The sequence below is a fragment of the Phyllobates terribilis genome, unplaced genomic scaffold (assembly GCF_046119375.1).
Source record: "Phyllobates terribilis strain yellow unplaced genomic scaffold, ASM4611937v1 Scaffold_1__5_contigs__length_1240528914, whole genome shotgun sequence".
Taxonomy (NCBI): Eukaryota; Metazoa; Chordata; class Amphibia; order Anura; family Dendrobatidae; genus Phyllobates; species Phyllobates terribilis.
This window is the reverse complement of record NW_027362761.1, coordinates 1,071,402,231-1,071,426,340: the sequence shown is the minus strand read 5'-3', so window position 1 is coordinate 1,071,426,340 and position 24,110 is coordinate 1,071,402,231. Positions and strand designations below refer to the sequence as shown.

The 24,110-nt window shown below is 41.2% G+C and overlaps 1 protein-coding gene across 3 annotated transcripts in view; it reads right to left on the bottom strand.

The window, feature by feature from the left end:
* LNX1 (ligand of numb-protein X 1) overlaps nt 1–24,110 on the bottom strand; it is a 314,205-nt gene that overhangs the window by 147,472 nt on the left and 142,623 nt on the right. The window lies entirely within an intron of this gene.

The following is a 24,110-nucleotide window of genomic DNA, read 5'->3' as shown; positions in this document are numbered from 1 at the left end:
ATTTTTCCCTTTTTTAACTATGTTGCTAATAAAATAATGCTTTAATATACTTACTTCATTTCCTGCGGATGCTGGATTTTTCCATTTTGCTGCTATATCTACACCCAGAATTCGGTCTGGAGCCTCCGTACACCGCACCTCGATTCAAGGCATTTTGAACAGTTGGTGAGGCGATATACAACTTTTCTATTTTTTATATACACTACTTCGCCAAAGCAATATTTTGTAATATGAATTCTGCTAACGTTTGACATTTCATAAATTATATATTAACAACATTAACAAGAAATGTATTTCTCCTTATTCCATCCCTGCTTTAATTACAGAGGCAGTGAAAGGCTTGATTTTCGTACAGTGGAGGTCACACAAACTGGGTAAGCAAACTGGGTCAGGACGTGTATTCATCTTCTAGTGTGGATGTAGAATTTTGGCCGTTTCGTTCCCAAGTGTACAGATCTGGGAACATGAACCTTGGATATAATTTATCAGGACACGTTCCTCTATAGCACTGGAGTAGACCATGTCTTATTGTGCTATATTTCTCATTCACTAAAATTGAGTGTTTCTCAGGACATCAGCGCAAATACTACTATTTATGTAGATGTCGGCGGTTAGGGAATTGCTTTTGTGGGATCGTCACCTCAATGGGAAACAATCATCTATAAATTTTGCTGAGAGGCGTATATGTGGTGGGTTAGTTAAATGGTCAAATATAGTATCTAGAAATAGTTCTAAGACATGGTTAACCGAGCAGTAAATCACAGAAGAGGTGAAATATAGGACACAAGTTGTAATTGTGGAAACTTTCAGTAAAATAATCATGGAGCCTCATGTACTAACATATGGTATCTCTGTAATGCATCATATGGTGGACATATTCTATCCTAAAAGCAAAGCTTCTAGGGGTGTAAAAAATTAGACAAATATAGATGGCCCCAAAAAGTCTGTAGATACTGTATTACTCTTTATAAGGAGTAAAGAAGGAAGCTATAGATGCAAAAAAAATATTTCCCAATCCAATGATGTAAAGTGTCAGCTACAGTCTTTTTTCAAGCATGCTGAAAAATCAGATGAAACCCCCCAATGAAGTCTTAATGAGCAGCTAACAAATCATGTGAACTTTGCCATACAGGGGTGTAACGATCGAGGTTGCAGAGGGTGTGACTGAGACCAGGCGCGTGGAGTCAAGGGGTACGCCGACGCCAGCACCGTTTTCAGCTGGATATGCATCCTTACAGTGCAGAGAACCACAATAGCTATGCAGACCCCCGGATACTCTGAGGCCGACAGCTGACTTAGGCATGCCCGACGGGGGCGCCACATTTCGTCACTGCCATATGCTGCCCACCCCTTGTGCCAGCTTTGGAGGATGAGACAGGTGAGAAGAATCACTTATGTATTTTTTATGCATTTTAGAAGAGCACCATTAAATAAAGGGCCCAGTATGGGGGACATTATAAACTAAAGGGCCCAGGATAGTGAACAATATAAACTAAAGGGCACAGGACGGAGAGCATTATAAACAAACGGATCCAGGACAGAGGACATTATAAACTAAAGGGCTCGGGATGTTGGACATAATTAAATAAAGGGCTTAGGATGAGGGACATTACTAAATAAAGGGCTTAGGATGGGGGACATTACTAAATAAAGGGCTTAGGATGGGGGACATTACTAAATAAAGGGCATAGGATGGGGGACATTGCTAAATAAAGGGCATAGGATGGGGGACATTGCTAAATAAAGGGCTTAGGATGTGGGACATTATTAAATAAAGGATCCAGGACAGGGTACATTATAAACTAAAGGGAACAGGACAAGAGCCATTATTACAGGATGGGGCCAGGATGGGTGACATTATTACAGGAGGTCACCATACAGAGGAAATTATTACAGGGTAGGGGACATTATTACAGGATAGTGGACATTATTACAGGATGAGGCCAGTACGGGGGATATTATTACAGAATGGGGGCCAAAAGACAGAACATCCTCATCATAGGAAGAGGCTAGGATGGAAAACAGCATTACAGGATGGGAGACATTGTTACATTATAGGAGCAAAGACAGAGGACATGATTACAGGGGCCGTAAATCTGACCAACATGCTGGACCAAATATTGCACCAGGGCCCATAGGACTCAAGTTACACCACTGCTACAGTACCTTTTCTTTCCTTACACTTCCTCCTTACCTAATATTTATTATTTGTGAAGCCATATAAAATGATAAACAGCATTACTACGTAGCACAACTTTATTTGAAGATTTGAAGATCCACCGCCCCCCCCCAAAAAAAAACCTTCTGTGGATTATTATACTTAAAAGTTATTTGCACTTTTTCAGATTAAAGAGTGGTATTTTATTATTATTTTTATTGTTCCTTCTCTTTCTGTAAGAATCTCTGATAATGAGCACATTTATAAAGTTATGTTGTGCCTTGTCACGTGTTTTCTCCTGTACACAATCCACTAATGAACTGCAGACCCTCCAAGCTACTAGAACCCAACCAAGCATCAAGTGGCCGGGCAATGGACAGCTTCTTCTAGAGAATTATGGATTCTCAGGGGACACAGCTCTTGGCTGCTTAAGGTTGTCACAATGATTTTCTTGATTGGCTTTTACTGTGTAGCTGAGAATTTTATAAACGCTGTATCTGCATTGTAAATCTTCCATGTCGCTCTCGGCCGATCCTTCCGTAATGGGTATCAACATCTGGCACATTACTAACTAGGAAAAATGATCTGCATGTATAAATTCTACAGACAGCTCCAATGGGAATTACAATCAATTATGGAGGTAAAAGGCAAATCGGCATACATAGAGAAAAAGTAGGTTGTAACTTATAAAATTAAAATAAGTTATATCATTTCCAATATTAACAGAGTGCAAATAATTGTCTTGAATGTGATTTATTACTATTTCATACTTTACCTGACCTTGATATTTATACTAATCTCTAACATTTATAAGGCTATTACTGCATCCAAAAATGTATTATATACTGGAAAATTAATATGATCGTTGATATGCATTATGCATAGAGAATACTGGAAACCAAGTATATTATCATAGCCACTGGAGGACACAGACAGAAGAAGGGCCCTTGTGCAAGAATATTTTACGAGCCCTTTGCTGTCCAAAAGCTCCTCATAATGCACAATTCTACTTGTTTGGAGGTGGTGGCCCCTTTACTTCTTGGGCCCCTGTGTGGCTGCACAGGTTGCACCAATGATATATCCGCCCCTGATCATAGCAGACTATATGTTCAAAGAAGACATGTATTTCCTGGCACTGTTTAGGGGCACCCCTTTATTCACAGCCCCAGGGTGTTGCATAAATTCAAAAAAGAAATCTGTACGGACCTTTTGGACTGAGGTTGCTCTTCTGCTGTCAGTGCTGTGCTCCCTCCCTGCTGGTCTGAAGACTTAACCAGTGAGTGTCATACGACCACTGCAACTAATCAGCAGCTGTTGATTGATTGTAGCCTTCAGAATTCAGAGTAGAAGAACGTTGTTTCATGCTCTTGGATACGAATGGCTGCAGCAGGCATCTGCCATTGCTTATGTCAGGGAAACAATGGGGGACACAGAGCTAAGAGCAGATCACCGTGTTTGGTCCGGGACATTAGTTTTTTTTTTTTTATCTATACAGCACTCTGGAGCCTTTAATAAGAGGTTATCCTGTACTGCAGGGATGTCAAATTTAAACACCCAGAGGGCCAAAATGAAAAACATGGACAAAGAAGTTTGTCAACCAGAATAGAGTATAATGGACCCCACACTGTCCTACATACAGTATAATGGGCTCCACACAGTCCTCCATACGGAATAATGGGCCCCACATAGTCCTCCATATAGAATAATAGGCCCCACATAGTCCTCCATACAGAATAATGGGCCCACATAGCCAACCATACAGAATAATTGGCCTCACATAGTCCTCCATACAGAATAATGGACCTCTCATAGTCCTACATACAGTATAATGGGCCCCACATAGTCCTCCATACAGAATAATGGGCCACAAATAGTCCTCCATACAGAATAATGGCCCCCACATAGTCCTCCATATAGAATAATGGGCCTCACATAGTCCTCCATGCAGAATAATGGGCCTCTCATAGTCCTCCATACAGTATAATGGGCCCCACATAGTCCTCCATACAGAATAATGGGCCCCAAATAGTCCTCCATACAGAATAATGGGCCTCACATAGTCCTCCATGCAGAATAATGGGCCTCACAGTCCTCCATACAGAATAATGGGCCTCACATAGTCCTCCATACAGAATAATGGGCCCCAAATAGTTCTCCATACACAATAATGGGCCCCACATAGTCCTCCATACAGAATAATGGGCCCCAAATAGTTCTCCATACACAATAATGGGCCCCACATAGTCCTCCATACAGAATAATGGCCCCACATAGTCCTCCATACAGAATAATAGCCCCACATAGGGATGGCGTTTCTGGTGTCGGTGGCCAAATATAGCCACCCTGAGGGCCAGATTTGGCCCACGGGCCGGAGTTTGACACGTGTGCTGTAGCAGATAACTGTTGCAGCACCAGGTGGTAAAACCAAAAAACTCCATCTAGTGAAGAAAAAAATGAAAAAAGAGCTTTCTAATTTTATTTTATGATTTTATAAAAGGGGTGCCCACTTTACATTCCTTTCCATGGAGATGATTGAAGTCAAAGGGCTATCTGTGTAAGGCCCCCTTTAACATGTCAATGTGGCATCCGTTTTTTCCAACAGCATGGATGACAAAGGACAATATAAGTCCATGGGTCTGTGTAAAACACGTACAGCACACAGATGGCATCCTTGTGTCATCCGTGTGTCATCTGCGTGCCGTCCGTGTGCTGTACGTGTTTAACATTATAAGTAGGAGAAGCTTTGGAATTGATTTTTCTTGAGCCATACCGGAGAAAAACGTATGCAACACAGATGGCACACTGATGACACCTAATGACACACTGATGGCACACTGATCCAAAACACTGATGACACCGGTACTGTTTGTTCCGGTACCAGTATTATACTGATGTGTGAAGGGGGCCTAACATCAGAACATGCTGGGTTCTCCAGACATGCTTTTTTTTAGATGTTCTCCACTCTTGCTACTTGATGGAAATTGCAAATGAGAAACTCCCTATTATTGAGTAACCCACAATGCATTTTTTCACACTTGATGGAATTATTGCGAATTTTGGGGGTGGGATATTTGCAAGGAAATTTGTAGCAGAGTATAGAACAACGCAATACAGAGTTGTACAACTTACATTCACATGCTGCAGAAAAAGCGATGCAGTTTTATGGCACGTTGTACAATTTTAACTCTGTCGTGTGCGCTATGTGTTGGGTATTTCTATGGTAAATACTCAGCAAAATCAGTAAAAATGACTTTTCTAAAACAGACCATGCAGATTTTGTAAATGCAGGGAATTTGGAGCTCAGTAACTAAAAAATGGAGCACTGTCTGCAAGATATTTTAATAAATTAGTGAGCTCAGAATTTTAGACCTTTAAATAAAAAAAAATAGGTTCATAAGTAGAAATTTGCTGACAAATTATTAGAAAAATGTGCGTCATCTGAACTAACACAAATATTCAGAATATGCAATTCTGTGTGGAAAGAGAAGCTTTACCTAAAACATCAGATTTTAAGTTTCTTCACCAATCTCCTTCATTCTTTGTGATATTCTTATACTGAATGTTTTATTATCTCAAGTGAATTTGTATCTAAGAAATCTTTAAAAAACCCAGGTGTGAATAGGTTACAAGGCAGGATCCTCACGCAGGTAAGAACCTAATTATGTAACTAGGCTGCTTTGCTCTGTCACATTATTCTCTTTATGTTTTGCGGTGTGAAAGTGGAGGCTTCATGGAGGAGGGTAGATGGCGATCATGTGCTGGTATCTTTCCGAGACTCATCTGGAATGGAGTAACAATGATGAGACAGTAGTTGGGCATCTCCTTCCTGACAACGTTCAGTAGCTGGATTGACTCTGTCCTCCACATTTTAGTGTCCGTCTCCTGCTGAGAGCTATATATTTCCACAGTTTATGTGTTTTTGGTCACGCAACCGACCATGTGTTTTGTAATAAGTTCTTTTCTATTTAATTTAAAAGCCAAGAAAGTAAAATAAAGGTGATGTACTTCCCTGAAATGAGAAGCACCAGTACAGCTGGCCATGTGAACGTGCGCTTAGTTTATTACACTTCTTACAAGGCAACAAACTTCATATTGCTAAAAAAAAGAACAATAAAAGTGCCCGGTAGACGCATATATCTTTTTTTTTTTTCTTTAATTAAACCTTTATTATTATAGAATTTTACTCCTTTATGGGATACTGTATATCTGTTGAGTATTAGTTATTAGCAGTTCTTTGTTATTGTTGTTCTTGCTTTAAAAGACATTTCTTGTCCAAATGCCATACTATGGTATATGGTCTGCGCAGAAGAGGGTCTTGTATTCCAGACCCCCCTCCATACCAGAATATAGGACTGCTGAGAAGCATTGGATCTAGCTCGCATGTTCACATCCGTGTCTAAAAAATAGTCTTATTTTTATCCAGTAAAAATGGGCAATTTTCATCTCGATTGTCATCCACACGCCATACGTTTTTATATACTGTAGAAGGAGTTATTAAAATTTACAGGACCAAATACAGTTTCCTAAGTTAAAAAACTGCAATGTATCCGTATCCAGTTGATCTGTATGGAATCCAATTTTTTTTGCGCATCCATACACTAGAATAGACAGGTTTCATCTGATGTACAGAAGAAATTAGAGGACCCTATATATATTTTTTCACATGCAGATTCAGTAATGCAAAAATACACACATCTGATCAGCCCCATTGAATAACATTGGTCTGAGTGCTGTTTTTTTTTTCATGGACAGCACTTGGACCAGAAATAAGGTTTTGTGAACTTGGCCTTAAATGGCCGGCCATTTATTTGAATAGCCTCCATGTCATATTTTATCTCATCTGTAGGGGCCACTCCAAGAAGCTATCTGACTGGCTGCAACTTCCCCAGGCAAACTCTTCTCCAATATTAAAGGGGTTGTTTATGACCCTTTCTTGTAAGTTTTGTGCATCTATATTTAAAATGCTTTAAACAAGTATTTCCTTCTTTACTTTGCATATTTAAGAATTGTGGGTAAATAAAATAAATTTTTTAACTACACTACATTTTTTACCAAAATCACCATCTTAAAGGGGTTGCCAGGCTTGGGACAATAGCCTGCAGTCACATGGCAACTGGAAGCATTTGGCTTCTCTCCATAGAAGGACATTGAGATAAGCAAGTCTAGTCAGGCTATGACCACAAGCATTCAAGCAGCATACATGCGGTTAGCTGACTGCCAGCTTGGACTGGCAATACCGGTGAAGTGTCACATCATGTGATACATAGACAGTAATATCCAGTTACAAAGAGTGACTACAGACTTTTGTCCCAAGCCTGGACAATCCCTTTAAAGAGGACCTGTCACTTGTCATAAATTTGTAATTATTTTTATCAGGTCTACATGCTGCTGTTACCAGTGGCGTAACTAGAGTCCTATGGGTTCTTGTTCTTGAGCCCTTTGGACTTGAGCCCCCACCATCATAGGTCCTTTAATAATGTCTTAGACTTGTGTCTCTCACCAAGGGGACCTGTAATAATGTCCCTCATCCTTGCCCCATCCTGTAATAATGTTCCTATCTTGGCCTTATCCTTTAATAATGTCACACATCCTGTAATAATGTCCTCCACCCTGACTCCTTCCTGTAACAATGATCCCTCTCTTGTAATAATGTCACACTGTGGCTACTATCTTGTAATAATGTCCACAATAATGGCCACCACCCTGTAATAATGTCCCCCATCCTGTAATAATGTCCCCCATTCTAGCCCATTCTGTAAAAGTGTCCCATCCTGGCTACAATCTTTAATAATGCCCCACATCCTGTAATACTGTCCTCCATCCTGTACTAATGCCCCCATCCTAGTCCCTTTTTGTAATAATGCCCATCCTGGTGCCCATCCTGTAATAATGGACTCCATCCTGGCCCTAGCATGTAATAATGTCCTCCATTCTGGGCCCATTCCAGTAATAATGTCTCCCATACTGGCCCCATTATATAATAATGTCCCCTCTCCTGGCCTAATCCTGTAATATTATCTCCATTCTGGCCCCTTCCTATAACAATGTCCTTCATTCGAGCCCCTTCCTTTAATAATGTCCCCCCCCCATAATGGGCCCCTTCCTGTGATAAAGCCCACTTTCCTGGCCCCTTACTCTAATATTATCCCATATCCTGGCCTCTTCCTGTAATATTGTCCACTATCCTTGCCCCTTTTTATAGTAGTGTCCCTCCCACTGGGCTCTTTAGTTTATAATGTCCCCCGTCCTGGACCCTTACTGTAATAATGTCCCCCATCCTGGCCCCAATGTTCCCCATGATGGGGGATTTATTTAATACTGCCCCTGTACCAGGCTCTTTGCTGTAATAATACCCCCAATCCTGGTCCTTTACTGTTATAATGTGCCCTGTTCTGGGCCCTTTATTTAATAATGTCCCCTGGTCTGGGCTCTTTAGTTTATAATGTCCCCACTCTGTCACTCTTCTAAAACACATTTAGAAATTAAAAACACGGGCAGAAATCGTACGTGAAAAACTGATGTCTGAATGAGCTCTATGTTCCTCTCTTGTCAGAACCTTTAAGCCTTAGAAAAAAGTTTCCATACAATTTAGAATGGGAATCCAGCTTCCCAATATTGTTTTTGATGCAGCCATGTTTCAGTGAAGAAGCGCCTCTCCTCCTCCCGGACTAGTCAGATATATTTGCATATGCTGAGGATTCTAAGTTTATTTTTACGATTATAACAACTATTGTCTCAGGTATCCAGGACAATAGTTGGAAGCCGGATTCATGTTCTAGATTGGACTCGGAGCGGTTCCTGGGACTTCAGGAACCTGATAGCTTTCCTCTAAGTGAATAATACAGGCAGTAATATAAAGTTTATGACAGTAGTACTGCAAAACTGTTCATTTTTTTTCCTGAAGGTAAGAAGAGCCCTGGGGAGCAATACTGCACCCCTTAGTCCAAAATCATTCCCAGACATCTGCTTTCCTTCCGTAAATCACTGCAGGAGTCTCTGTATTGAATTGTCCTCCATGCATTGAAGCCATCGTATCTGTGAAATATCACTACTACATGCTGATGAAATACAGATTACACTTTCATGAAATTAGTTATGAGATGATCTTGGAACTCTGCCAGAAGAGATTTTAAGTAGTCTTTTTTTTCCCCTATCCACTTAAGATATATGTTTGCCTTTCGTCAAGAGTAATAGAAAAGCAGGAGATGTTTGGATCCCTACATAGGTGAAAGACGCTTTGAAAATCCTGCCATTTTCCATATGTCCACGATTGTTTCTGATAGACGCTGGGCACATTCTCTATTCTGTTCCATGATGTTAGATGAAGACAAAGCGTGAGGACTACGCTTTAGTGGATCTATATCAGTCACGGAGCAATAGGCTTTGCAGAGTTTCTAACTGTATCTGGGTCACTACACACGGAGGGCAGATTTATAATTGGCATAATGGAGATGCAATCGGGGTAAAAAGCCATTGTTATTTTCTATCCATATCCCACATGAAATGTTTTAAGTTATATGGAATAAAATGAGCAATGACTTTTTATCTCTATTACTGGATCAAGATTTTGCTTTACAAGGCTGTGGCACCCTTTTAGAAGGAGATCCTTGCATGGGGACTGGAAACCAAGCTAGTTAGTGAGCTATTTTTTCTAAATGTATAAGACTAGATTAAATTGAAAAATAAGGTTGCAGTTGATTCAATGCTTTCAGAAACTTCTATCACATCCATAAAATGTTCATGGTCAATCTAACTTTCCTACATGGGTTGAACTAGATGGACTTAGTCTTTATTCAACCTTAAAAAACTATGTTACTATGTAAAACTATGTTACATGACTGGGAGGTATTCAGGTTACTATAAAGGGAAATAAAGAGACTACCTTTACCTAGACAGGCCATTCCTCTATTAATGAGAAATCAGGGTTTGTATTGATTTGCAAATGAGGCTGAAGAGCTATATGTAGATCCAGGGCCGGCGTCAGCACCCGGCGCACCCGGGCAAATGCCGGGGCCCTGAGCAGGCAGAGGGGCCCACTGGCGGTCGCGCACCCCGCTGGGCTATGGGTCAGAGGAGAGCGGTGTCAGTGCCCGCCCTTCTCCGCCGCTTGCTCAGGGCCCCGGCAGCTGGATACTTACCTCTCCCCGTGCCTCTGCAGATCCGCTGTCTTCCTGCTCTGCGCTCCCTGTGACGTCTCAGGTCAGAGGGTGCGGTGACGTCTTTACACCGCGCCCTCCCCTGAGCCATCACAGGGAGCGCAGAGCGGGAAGATACCGGCGTCGCTGGAGTCCAGACCAGAGCAGCTGCAGCAGGTAGCAGGTGAGGAGAAGGGAGGTGAGTATTTGATTTTTTTTTTTAATGTATGGAGGCATGGGGCAGTATAAAGAGAAGGGGGGGGGGCATCCTGCATGGGGCATTATAAAGAGGGGGGGGCATCCTGCATGGGGCATTATAAAGAGGGGGGGGCATCCTGCATGGGGCATTATAAAGAGAGGGGGGGACATCCTTCATGGAGCATTATAAAGAGAGGGGGGGCATCCTGCATGGGGCATTATAAAGAGAGGGGGGGACATCCTGCATGGGGCATTATAAAGAGGGGGGGTGACATCCTGCATGGGGCATTATAAGGTGGGGAACAGCCTGCATGGGGCATTATAAATGGGGGGTCAGCCTGTATAGTGCATTATGTGGGGGGGGAACAGCCTGCATGGAGCATTATAAGGGGGGGGCAGCCTGTATGGGGCATTATGTGGGGGGTAACAGCCTGCATGGGGCATTAAAAGGGGGGGGGCTGTATGGGGCATTATGTGGGGGGTAACAGCCTGCATGGAGCATTATAAGGGGGGGGGACAGCCTGTATGGGGTATTATGTGGGGGGTAACAGCCTGCATGCAGCATTATATGGGGGCCAGTATCCTGTATGGAGCGTTATAAGGGGACCGGTATCTTGTATGGAGCGTTATAAGGGGACCGGTATCCTGTATGGAGCGTTATATGGGGGCCAGTATCCTGTATGGAGTTTTATAAGGGGACCAGTATCCTGTATGGAGCGTTATATGGGGGCCAGTATCCTGTATGGAGCTTTATAAGGGGACCAGTATCCTGTATGGAGCGTTATATGGGGGCCAGTATTCTGTATGGAGCCTTATATGGGGGCCAGTATTCCGTATGGAGCCTTATATGGGGGCCAGTATTCCGTATGGAGCCTTATATGGGGGCCAGTATTCCGTATGGAGCCTTATATGGGGGCCAGTATTCCGTATGGAGCCTTATATGGTGGCCAGTATTCCGTATGGAGCCTTATATGGGGGCCAGTATTCTGTATGGAGCCTTATATGGGGGCCAGTATTCCGCATGGAGCCTTATATGGGGGTCAGTATTCCGCATGGAGCCTTATATGGGGGCCAGTATTCCGTATGGGGCCTTATATGGGGGCCAGTATTCCTTATGGGGCCTTATATGGGGGCCAGTATTCTGTATGGAGCCTTATATGGGGGCCAGTATTCCGCATGGAGCCTTATATGGGGGTCAGTATTCCGCATGGAGCCTTATATGGGGGCCAGTATTCCGTATGGGGCCTTATATGGGGGCCAGTATTCCTTATGGGGCCTTATATGGGGGCCAGTATTCCTTATGGGGCCTTATATGGGGGCCAGTATTCCTTATGGGGCCTTATATGGGGGCCAGTATTCCGTATGGGGCCTTATATGGGGGCCAGTATTCCTTATGGGACCTTATATGGGGCCAGTATTCCGTATGGAGCCTTATATGGGGGCCAGTATTCCGTATGGGGCCTTATATGGGGGCCAGTATTCCGTATGGGGCCTTATATGGGGGCCAGTATTCCGTATGAAGCGTTATATGGGGGCCAGTATTCCGTATGGAGCCTTATATGGGGGCCAGTATTCCTTATGGGGCCTTATATGGGGGCCAGTATTCCTTATGGGACCTTATATGGGGCCAGTATTCCGTATGGGGCCTTATATGGGGGCCAGTATTCCGTATGGAGCCTTATATGGGGGCCAGTATTCTGTGTGGAGCGATTCACCGGTTTCTGAGCTATTGTGGAATTTACAATAGATATCACTCATGTAATGTAAGAAGTGAAATCTTTGCATTGTACTATATATATATATATATATATATATATATATATATATATATATATATATATCTCCGCTGTATCTCTGCATCATGAATCGTGGTATGTGTTAAAGGGGCCCACTGAGACTCTTTCGCCCGGGGCCCAGAAAAATCTGGAGCCGGCCCTGTGTAGATCTTAAGCTTCAGTCACTCCAGCTCTATTCCTCATCCAGCACCGCCTTTTCTTTCTCGACTGATGTCTCTTTTGGCTGCAGTCACACAGCACAGAAGCTGTCAGTCAAGCAGGAGGTGGGAATAGAGCTGGAGTGACATAGGCTTCAGATTTTACCATAGTCATTTGCATATCAATTCAAACACTGATTTCTCAGTAATGGAGGAACGGACTGGCAATATAAAGGTGCATCTCATTGAATGAGATACAGTATATACACATATAAAATATACACATATAAATAGTTTGGAAGATGAAATCCTGCTGACAAATTCCTTTTAAAAATATTATTTTGATTGAGGACATCCCCAAGCTAATTCATGTCTTGTGTGCTTTTTTAGATGTACAGATGAGCTTTTATTGATTTCTATCCTTTTTCCAAGATTATTCCATAAAAAAACCCCTCCATTATTCAGGTCCTCCATTCAGTTTGGGTTGAGTTCCTTACTTAATGTGTAGCCCAGAGTACTTCAAAGTTCTTGGTATAATCCTAAAGACAAGCACCTATTGCTTCATAGGTCATGTAAAATTTGCTTGGTGGAACACATACTTATGTCATTGTAGCAAATTTAGTTGGTGAACCCATAGTTCAAAACCATTGGCGTCCATCAAAGTACAAAAGTCACATTGTGCTTTTTCTGGATCAACTAGAGTTTGTAAAGATAATAGTCATTCATGATTGACATACATTTGTGTAGATGAGATTTATTTTCTTCATAGTCAGTAACTTTTTTTTAGAACTCTATAAGAAAAGTTGACAATAGTAAGCTGTTTCGCTGATTTTAGGTGTAAAGCAATCAGATTGTTAGCTTATTGGACATTATGAAACTTTACAAAAGGGAATTTTAAACAGAAACTATAGCAATCACACATACATTGATTCCACTGCTTCTGTCTATATGTACCTGGCAATTCTCACTTCTCTGCATTCATTGTCTGTCATGTGTTCGGGTTTTGTTTCACAGCCAGAGATCTACGTGGGCTGAAACTAACTCACGACTAGTAATTAGTATTCAGTTATACATTCATTCCTGCATGCTTCACAAAGAGATTGGAACATGAAACTGTAAGATGTAATTATAAATTATGTTCCATCTGTCACCAAAATGGTCTTTCTCTATGTTTTGATTCAAATCACTTTAGAATGATGTAATAACTTGTACATTATATTCCCAAGGATTGTGAGGGTTATTTTCTTCATATACCATGATCTGGACAACGAGAGAATCCTGAATTACACATGTGAATTCAAATAAAAATGCTTATTTGTGAATATCTTTCAAGGTTTCTGCACCTGCTCAATCATATAATATATTTGGTAATCTACCATCTTTTGTAACCATCCAGTCACCTAAAATGTACTACAGAGACCTTCTTAAACCTTACGTCTTTAGGCTAGATATAATAAAACCCCCTTAGACCCTAAATTATTAGTTATCTGAAATACAGTTCAACAAAACACTTAAAGGAGTATCCTCAAGTTGTCTCTTGAGCAGCTCAGAGCTATGCAGTCTCCTTACTTCCTGGTTGCTTGGGAAGGAGTTATTCCTCATGTGAGCAGCATCATTTTACTGCTACTGACATTAATAGTCTGTAAGTTGTTTGTCTACACTATTATCACTATATTTGTATGTAAAGAGACAACAGGGAATTTGATGAAGCACATAACTCAGGAAAGTGAGAGCCCTGATTAGGAGAACTGCTCTGGAAAACTCAAATGCTGTGTGTAGGAGAGTTGTGATTTTGCAGAACTTATAAGATACCTGTCAGGAGTTGAGAATGAGTAGGAGAAAAGTGAGCAGCTAACTGTTGCGGAGATTTTAATGGGATGTAGAGAGATGACTGGCCCATTAGCAGTTATTTCCTCTCCTGGACTACTGCTCACACTCAAGGAAACAAGCTGTACACTATGTAAGATAAAAACTCTCACAGCAGGAGAATAATGGCACATAGAAAAAGCAAGTCAGTTGCAAACTTGCTTGTTTTCATGGTGTAAAATTAACTAAAGCACCTGAATTTTCCTAGTTGCAGAGAGGCTGCGATGTTTGTCTCAGGAGGATTCATGCACTCACTATAATAATAATAATAATAATAATCTTTATTTTTATATAGCGCCAACATATTCCGCAGCTCTTTACATACATTATAGGCACTGTCCTCAATGGGGCTCACAATCTAGATTCCCTACCAGTATGTCACTATAGACTGTTTTGCTTTCAGTGTATAGATAGTTAAGGGTGCTGGCTTGAATATTGACATAAGTAGTAAAATGAGCCATTTTCAGGATTTTTGTTTCTGTCTTCTTGCCTTTTTGCTTTTTTTTTGGTGCGCTTTTTTCACTGTCCTTTTGTCTCTCTTATGCATGTACATAAAGTTCAGTGGAAAAAAAAATGTCATTCTGGTTTGGGCACAAAAAACACTGAAAAAAAGCTGAAAACTTGACACCTGCATTTTTGGTGAGTTTTTTCAGCATTTTTTTCACCACCCATTACTTCCAATGGGTGAAAAAACACTGAAAAAACACTGAAATAAGTGACATGCTTTATCTTGCAAAAAAAAACATACAAAGAACAAAATCCTGAACAAAAAAAACATGATGTATGCATGAGATTTCTTGAATGTCATAGACTTTGCTGGTACTGTAAAACACAGCTGAAAAGTTGCATAAAAAAACGCTGAAAAAACCATGATGTGTGAACATAGCCTTATAGAGCATCTCTCGGTTCTGGATCACAGGTGGAGTTCCCAGGTTAGGGACCCCTCGTGATGTAGAAAAAGCCTAAAAGGGCATATGAATAGGGGTTGTCCACATAAGACAACCCTTTTGTTGTTAAAGCTGCACATAATCTGGAATTCTTCTACAAAAAAAATGATTCCTTCCTGAAAATAGCAGATTTCAGGTGTGATCATAAATTCTAGCAGTGTGGAGGTGAAGAGGGGCGTGGAGATTTATGAAAAATGCAAATGAGAAGTAGAACATGTGTTCATAGTCACAAGTCATCCTTCATTTGATAAAGGACCTCCGAAAAATGAGAGCATTTTACTGCTCCACTTTACTTTAGATTCTGGTAACTAATTTAAAGTAACCAGGTTACTCACTCATCTCTATTTACAATTTGTTAGGGGCTTTTCTTATCTGGGTATGGGGGAGGGGAACTGAGAGGCCCAGACAGGGAAACTCCTCTACTTTGATTATAAGTAGAGTACTGAATCTTGCTCAGCAGAAGTTGAAAGCAAATACTTAGGGAGCTTTAACTAAAGCAGTTAAAGAGAATCTGTCACCAGGTTTTTGCTATGGAATCTGAGAGCAGCATGACATAGGGGCAGAGAGCCTGATTCCAGCTATGTATCATTTACTGAGCTACGTGCTGCAGTTTTGCTAGAATCCCTGTTTTCTCTGCTGTAGATGTAGCAGAGATCAGAATGCTGAACTCTGTATAACTCTGCCCACTCCCATAACTGGTAGTTTTCTACACGGGTCAGTGGTGGGGGCAGGGTTACACACATTAACCTGACTGGTCTGCACCTAGTCCTGCAGTGATAATCTGCTGATAAAACATTGTTTGCATTGAAACTACAGCACACAAGTGATATATAAGGCCCCTCATTCCCCCGCCCGCATCATGCTGCTCTCAGATTAACTAGCAAAAGCCTGCCAGATTCCCTTTAGTACAGCACTACAGTATTGTGTTTTGAAGAGGAGTCAATATAAGATAATAATGTATATGACAAAATTCACAACTTTCCAAATTCTGATGAATAATTAAATAAAACTATAGGAAAATGTCTGACTAGTCTGCCGGGCCTCCATGCTGGTTTTTCCCCATCCCCCTCCAGTTGATTGACAGAAGAGACCTGTCATAGTAGACAGATCAGGAACGTAGCTGTATTTTTGAGTAAAACATACCTGGCTGCAGTCATGAAGCCAAGCTCTGGTCTATGCTGCCCATGGTTCAGGCAGCATGAATCTACTGACAGGTTCCCTTTAAGCTCAGTAATTGTCCAAATGCCTCTTTATTTTAAAATCATCTACCTTATTACATAAGTGCCAGCTACAGTAATGACGCTAATTCTGAAAAGTAATTTTATAGCCCTTTATACTCTTTCCAATGTCTTTATTATTTGGACAATTGCTGTAATTATCTTCATGTGGAAAACAAAAGGTTGTAATTATAACAGCAACGATGAAAAGAAAAGTGTTAGTTGTAAGAAGGGAATTTTTTATTAGAATTGTTTTATTTTAGCAAGCACAATAATCTTAAGATGAAGGTTATCCTGTGTTATTATAAATGCAATGTTGGTACAATTTATTGTATTTTATTTATGGACAATTTTATCACAAAAAGCTTTTCATTTTCAGTGTCCTTGAATAAAAAAACACCAGAGTTATAGAGCTCTAATAATTATTCTGAACTGTCAAAAAAAATAATAATGGAGATATAGCAAAATAGACATTAACCCCTTTACCACCTTGGGATTTTCCGTCTTTGCGTTTACGTTTTTCGCTCTCCTTCTTCCCAGAGCCATAACTTTTTTATTTTTTTGTCAACATGGCCATGTGCTTGATTTTGTGAGACAAGTTGTATTTTTGAACGACACCATTCGTTTTACCATATTGTGTACTGGAAAACTGGAAAAAAATTCCAAGTGTGGTGAAGTTGCAAAAAAAAAGTGCAATTCCACAATTGTTTTTGTTTTTTTTTATTTACCATGTTCACTAAAGGCTAAAACTGACCTGCCATTATGATTCTCCATGTCATTACGAGTTCCTAGATACTAAACATGTATAGGTTATTTTTTATTTAAGTGGTGAAAAAAAATCCAAAGTTAGTCATTAAAAAAACCGTCGCCATTTTTTGAGACCCGTAGCGTCTCTATTTTTTGGGATCTGGGGCTGGATGAGGGCTTATTTTTTGCGTGCCAAGCTGACGTTTTTAATGACAACATTTTGGGGTAGATGCAATGTTTTGATTGGCCGTTATGGCATTCCAGATCTCTGACCACTTACAAGACCTTAAAAATCTGTCACCAAGTTTTTGTCACCTAATCTGAGAGCAGCATCATTTAGAGACAGAGACCCTGATTAAACCGATGTGTCACTTATTGGGCTGCTTGCTGTAGTTTTGATAAAATGTCTATTTTATCAGTAGGAGATTATCACTAGAGGACTAGTAAACTGACTGCCAGGTAAACCTCCCATATTCAGGTAGTCCTCTATATTCATGAGCTCTGTATAACCCTGCCTACACCACTGATTGGCAGCTTTCGGTGTACACTGTGCATAGGAAGAAAGCTACCGCTCAGTGATGTGGGCAGGGTTATACAGAGCTAATTTTTTAGATAGACTTTCAGAAAAGGCAAATATAACATTTTTCAACATATTCTTCTCTATTTTCAACACACTGTCCATCTGTCTATAATCTTTAGTTTTCCTTTATTAAAAAATATTTTGGGCTGAGCTGCGATCCACGAATGAACCCCTGTCTCTCTTCTTCATCAAACATGGATCTTTGTCCTCATAGGCCTTCTTTCAGGGGACATAATCCACTGTCACTTGTCTATCAAACATATTCTGTTCACATGCATGCTCAATGCTGTCATTAGTTGTGGACTTGTATGAGTGTCCCGCTCCTTAGGCTGCGTGCCCACTATGCATTTTTCAAGCGTTTTTGCCGCGGAATTTCCGAAGCAAAAACGCTTAGAAAACGCTTGGTAATACGTGCCCCATGGTCCCCAATGATAATCCGCATGTGCTGTGCACATGCTGTGGAAATTTGTCATTGCGGAAAAATACGCAGCATGTCCATTATTTTTGTGGAAACGTGGCGTAATTGCCGCCATTGACTTGCATTGAATCTCTTAATATCCTCATGACTATATGTGCACATGCGGATATTATGCGATTCAATGTGCGGATGGTACCTGGGTCTGGAGAAGAGGAGACTCTCCTCCAGACCTGAGTACCATAGTACCTGTTGAAAAAAAGAATTTAAAATAAAAAATATACATTATACTTACCTTCTGATGGCCCCCGGTCTCCTGTATGATGCGTCCTGGCTCCCCGGCGGCTCGCGATGGTGTTAAAAGGACCTTCCATGATGTCATTTAGTCATGTGACAGGTCACGCGACCGCTGACATCGGGGGTCGCATGACCTGTCACATGACTAAATGACGTCATGGAAGGTCCTTTTACACCACGGGGAGCCAGGGCGCACCATACAAGAGACCAGGGGCCATCAGAAGGTGAGTATAATGTTTTTTTTTATTTTTTACCATTTTTATTCTTTTTTTAAATATTAACTTGGTCACACTATATAAATCCATGCCGGTTGCATGGATTTATATAGTGTGACCAATTTGTCTAAATCACTTGGAAAAGCGCTTGATAACCTGCATGCAGAAATGCATGCTAAAATGCTTCACAAACGCTTCTACCTGGCAGGAAAAATGCATGTAAAATCTGCATGCGTTTTTCCTGCCAGGGAGATGCAGAAAAAATCCGGAGCATTTCTGCTTCGTGGGCACTTAGCCTTATTTGTGGCTGACACTTGGGCTGCTTTCCTTGAACTTCTCTATCCATTCATACACACTTCTCCGCAACTGTGCACAAAGTCTTCGTTAAATATCGGCACCAGACGCACCATCAGATCACAGAAAAAACATCACAAGTGGGGCAGCCACGAATGAACTGACGTCACATACTAGCACATGCACATGCGACCAACCAAGTTTTAATATAACTGAAGTGCAGAACATTTTTTAACTACCCTTGTGTGTCAGATAAATAGAGAGGGAGAGAGATGATGGATTTTGTATTCTCTCTCTTTATATATTTATATATGTCTTCATATATACAGTTTCAGTTCAATACAAAAGGTGAAACTCATATATTATATAGAGTCATTACAGAATGATCTATTTCAAGTGTTTATTTCTGTTAATGTTGATGATTATGGCTTACAGCCAATGAAAACACAAAAGTCATTATCTCAGTACATTAGAATAATTAACAAAAAACACCTGAAAAGGCTTCCGAAGCATTTAAAAAGGTCCCTTAGTCTGTTTCAGTAGGCTCCACAATCATGGGGAAGACTGCTGACTTGACAGATATCGAGAAGGCAGTCATTGACACACTCCACAAGGAGGGTAAGCCACAAAAGCTCATTGCTAAAGAAGATGGCTGTTCACAGAGTGCTGTATCCAAGCATATTAATGGAAAGTTGAGAGGAAGGAAAAAGTGTGGTCGAAAAAGGCGCACAAGTAATCGGGATAACCGCAGCCTTGAAAGGATTGTTAACAAAAGGCCAAAAGTACGAATACCTAGTTTAAAAACAACAGTATCACTGTGCTTGATTGGCCAACAAACTCGCCTGACCTTAACCCCATAGAGAATCTATGGGGTATTGTCAAGAGAAAGATGAGAGACACCAGACCCAACAATGCAGACGAGCTGAAGGCTGCTATCAAAGCAACCTGGGCTTCCATAACACCTCAGCAGTGCCACAGGCTGATCGCCTCCATGCCACGCCGCATTGATGCAGTAATTGATGCAAAAGGAACCCCGACCAAGTATTGAGTGCATTTACTGAACATACATTTCAGTAGGCCAACATTTTGGATTTTAAAATCATTTTTCAAGCTGGTGTTATAAAGTATTCTAATTTACTGAGATAATGACTTTTGTGTTTTTATTGGCTGTAAGCCATAATCATCAACATTAACAGAAATAAACACTTGAAATAGATCACTCTGTTTGTAATGACTCTATATAATATATTAGCTTCACTTTTTGTATTGAAGAACTGAAATAAATCAACTTTTTGATGATATTCTAATTTATATATAGTTAGTATATGTATGTGAACTTTGCATATATCAGAGTGCAGGTTTGACGAACCCGCACGTCGCCTCCCTGCCTGATGTCACTTTTCCTTCAGAAGGATCATGCGGTATGGTCTCCTCACTTGCACCAGTGTGACATTCCGCACCCCCCTGGGGACACATAAGGTAAGCATGGCACAGTTTACGCAGACACTCCCTGTCCACACGGCCCAGGGAGGCACGGGGATTTAGAGGATGTGGCCCACACAGTTGCTGACATGGCACCACACTCGCTCACAACTCTGACAGGCTGAGAGGCCCCTTTCACTGACACTAGTGAAACAGCGCCTGGTCATCCATATAAGCCTGGTCCATTAACAGGATTATATCGGGCCTGAAACTAGCCCCGGTAGCATGGAAAATTAATCAGAGAACACGGAATTGTGGATTCGTGGATCGAGATTAAAGAGCAGCCCAAGATTAAATCATATATTTAATTGCCTTAAGTACACACTAGACAAAACACTATATAAACAATAGTTATACATATTCAATGGTCAGATATGCAAACAGAGGTGAAGTACAAAAGATATAAGCAGATGATACAAAAGTCAGTTACCGGCTTGATGATCGGCCGTTTGATGCTGGCAATCAGATGGGAGGTGTGGGGGCCAGCTACTTCCGGTTTCTTCCAACACGCTGCACGGCGGGACCTCCCTTGGCAGAGAATGAAGACCCACAGCATCGCATGTGCACTTAACCCCTTGGTCAGTCACTCCCTTCCCCGCTCTTAGTCTACCTCCTACTTGCTCTGGCAGGTAAAACTCCAAAACCTATGATGGATCATAACTTCCCATAATTTCCCAACGGAAGGTCAAAGTGCGGTGGTTCTGGTGCCATCGGTTCTGGCCGGGCGCCCGTTACGCTTGGAGACCAAACACGGCTTTGCTACCTGGCTTCCACTAGCCATTCTGAGTATCTCGCCACCTTGGGGTGCTAGAATGGGTCGAGACCCCGGGGGCATTCAGCTCATTCCCAAGATCTCCAAAATGTAACTATACAAAGCTAGGACGTACAATAAGTCCATAACTCCTTATGAAATTACGGCTCCTGTCCGGCTGGGGAAAGTCTTTCATCATTTAATTAGCTGTACACTCTTAATAGGGACCCATCCTGCCAGGAATAGCTTGGTCCCAGCTATCTGCTGGAAGCGTGAATTTTGCTCGGCCACCTACTGAGAATGGTTTCCTGTCTCAGTTTTACACTTTGTAAGAGGACTATAATCTTGAACCAGATATGATAGTTGATTGGCAAGAAATTATAGCACCCATATTCTTCACACAAAGCCTCTCCCATAGAGGTCAATGAAAATCTCCAGTGACTGCTGTAATGGATATCTAATTGTTGTTAACAAAGGTCCAGTCAAGATTGCCACCTACATAGAAGATAGAACTAAAAGTACCTTCAATGAGACAATAAGTTATAAAAAGACTATGCATGAGTAATTAATGTACATCTTTATGACATACAGTACAGACCAAAAGTTTGGACACACCTTCTCATTTAAAGATTTTTCTGTATTTTCATGACTATGAAAATTGTACATTCACACTGAAGGCATCAAAACTATGAATTAACACATGTGGAATTATATACTTAACAAAAAAGTGTGAAACAACTGAAAATATGTCTTATATTCTAGGTTCTTCAAAGTAGCCACCTTTTGCTTTGATGACTGTTTTGCACACTCTTGGCATTCTCTTGATGAGCTTCAAGAGGTAGTCACCGGAAATGGTCTTCCAACAATCTTAAAGGAGTTCCCAGAGATGCTTAGCACTTGTTGGCCCTTTTGCCTTCACTCTGCGGTCCAGCTCACCCCAAACCATCTCGATTGGGTTCAGGTCTGGTGACTGTGGAGGCCAGGTCATCTGGCATAGCACCCCATCACTCTCGTTCTTGGTCAAATAGCCCTTACACAGCCTGGAGGTGTGTTTGGGGTCATTGTCCTGTTGAAAAATAAATGATGGTCCAACTAAACGCAAACCGGATGGAATAGCATGCCGCTGCAAGGTGCTGTGGTAGCCATGCTGGTTCAGTATGCCTTCAATATTTTAATAAATCCCCAACAGTGTCACCAGCAAAGCACCCCCACACCATCACACCTCCTCCTCCATGCTTCACGGTGGGAACCAGGCATGTAGAGTCCATCCGTTCACCTTTTCTGCATCGCACAAAGACACGGTGGTTGGAACCAAAGATCTCAAATTTGGACTCATCAGACCAAAGCACAGATTTCTACTGGTCTAATGTCCATTCCTTGTGTTCTTTAGCCCAAGCAAGTCTCTTCTGCTCGTTGCCTGTCCTTAGCAGTGGTTTCCTAGCAGCTATTTTACCATGAAGGCATGCTGCACAAAGTCTCCTCTTAACAGTTGTGGAAGAGATGTGTCTGCTGCTAGAACTCTGTGTGGCATTGACCTGGTCTCTAATCTGAGCTGCTGTTAACCTGCGATTTCTGAGGCTGGTGACTCGGATAAACTTATCCTCAGAAGCAGAGGTGACTCTTGGTCTTCCTTTCCTGGGGCGGTCCTCATGTGAGCCAATTCTTTGTAGCCCTTGATGGTTTTTGCAACTGTACTTGGGGATACTTTCAAAGTTTTCCCAATTTTTCGCACTGACTGACCTTCATTTCTTAAAGTAATGATAGCCACTCGTTTTTCTTTACTTAGCTGCTTTTTTCTTGCCATAATACAAATTCTAACAGTCTATTGAGTAGGACTATCAGCTGTGTATCCACCTGACTTCTGCACAACACAACTGATGGTCCCAACCCCATTTATAAGGCAAGAAATCCCACTTATTAAACCTGACAGGGCACACCTGTGAAGTGAAAACCATTTCCGGTGACTACCTCTTGAAGCTCATCAAGAGAATGCCAAGAGTGTGCAAAGCAGTCATCAAAGCAAAAGGTGGCTACTTTGAAGAACCTAGAATATAAGACATATTTTCAGTTGTTTCACACTTTTTTGTTAAGTATATAATTCCATATGTGTTAATTCATAGTTTTGATGCCTTCAGTGTGAATGTACAATTTTCATAGTCATGAAAATACAGAAAAATCTTTAAATGAGAAGGTGTGTCCAAACTTTTGGTCAGTACTGTATACTAGTTTCTACTAGCTATATAAAAATGCACTTATTAAAATTTAGCTATCTGTGACTCACAGGGTTGAAGCAGACATTCACTCTGTAGGAATAGTTCATTCATTTTCACACTTTTCTGACCTTTTAAAGCCACTTCCGAAAGAAACAGAAGAAGCAATTCACCATTTGTCACTTAGACTCCTTTATACCAATTATATAAGCACCGAGAAAGGGAAGGCTATACTTTAGAGTTCTGATCTTGCCGAGTTTATTCTGGGTACATATCTCCGTGTCACCAGGCCAAAAGTTAAAGCGCAACTGTTGTTTTCATTCTTATTTCATAAATAAATAGTTCACATGAAAATAAGAAACTTTGTAATATATCTTATCATAGAAATTTGCTTCTTTCTCTGCCAGAATTGATCGGTCATTATCAAAATTCTCAATTCGGAGGTAAAATCTGTATTCAGTGAAGACTTTCCCATTACTGAGATAGGAGTTGGCAGCTGCTACAGATACAATTCTATGTAGTCGGAAGGAGGGAGGAACTAGAAACAGAGCTCCTCCGTCCTCCTCCCCCATATCATAGGCACCTGTCATCTCCTGTCTCAGTAATGGGAAAGTCTTCACTGAATACAGAGTTTACCTCCGAATTGAGAATTTTGATAATGACTG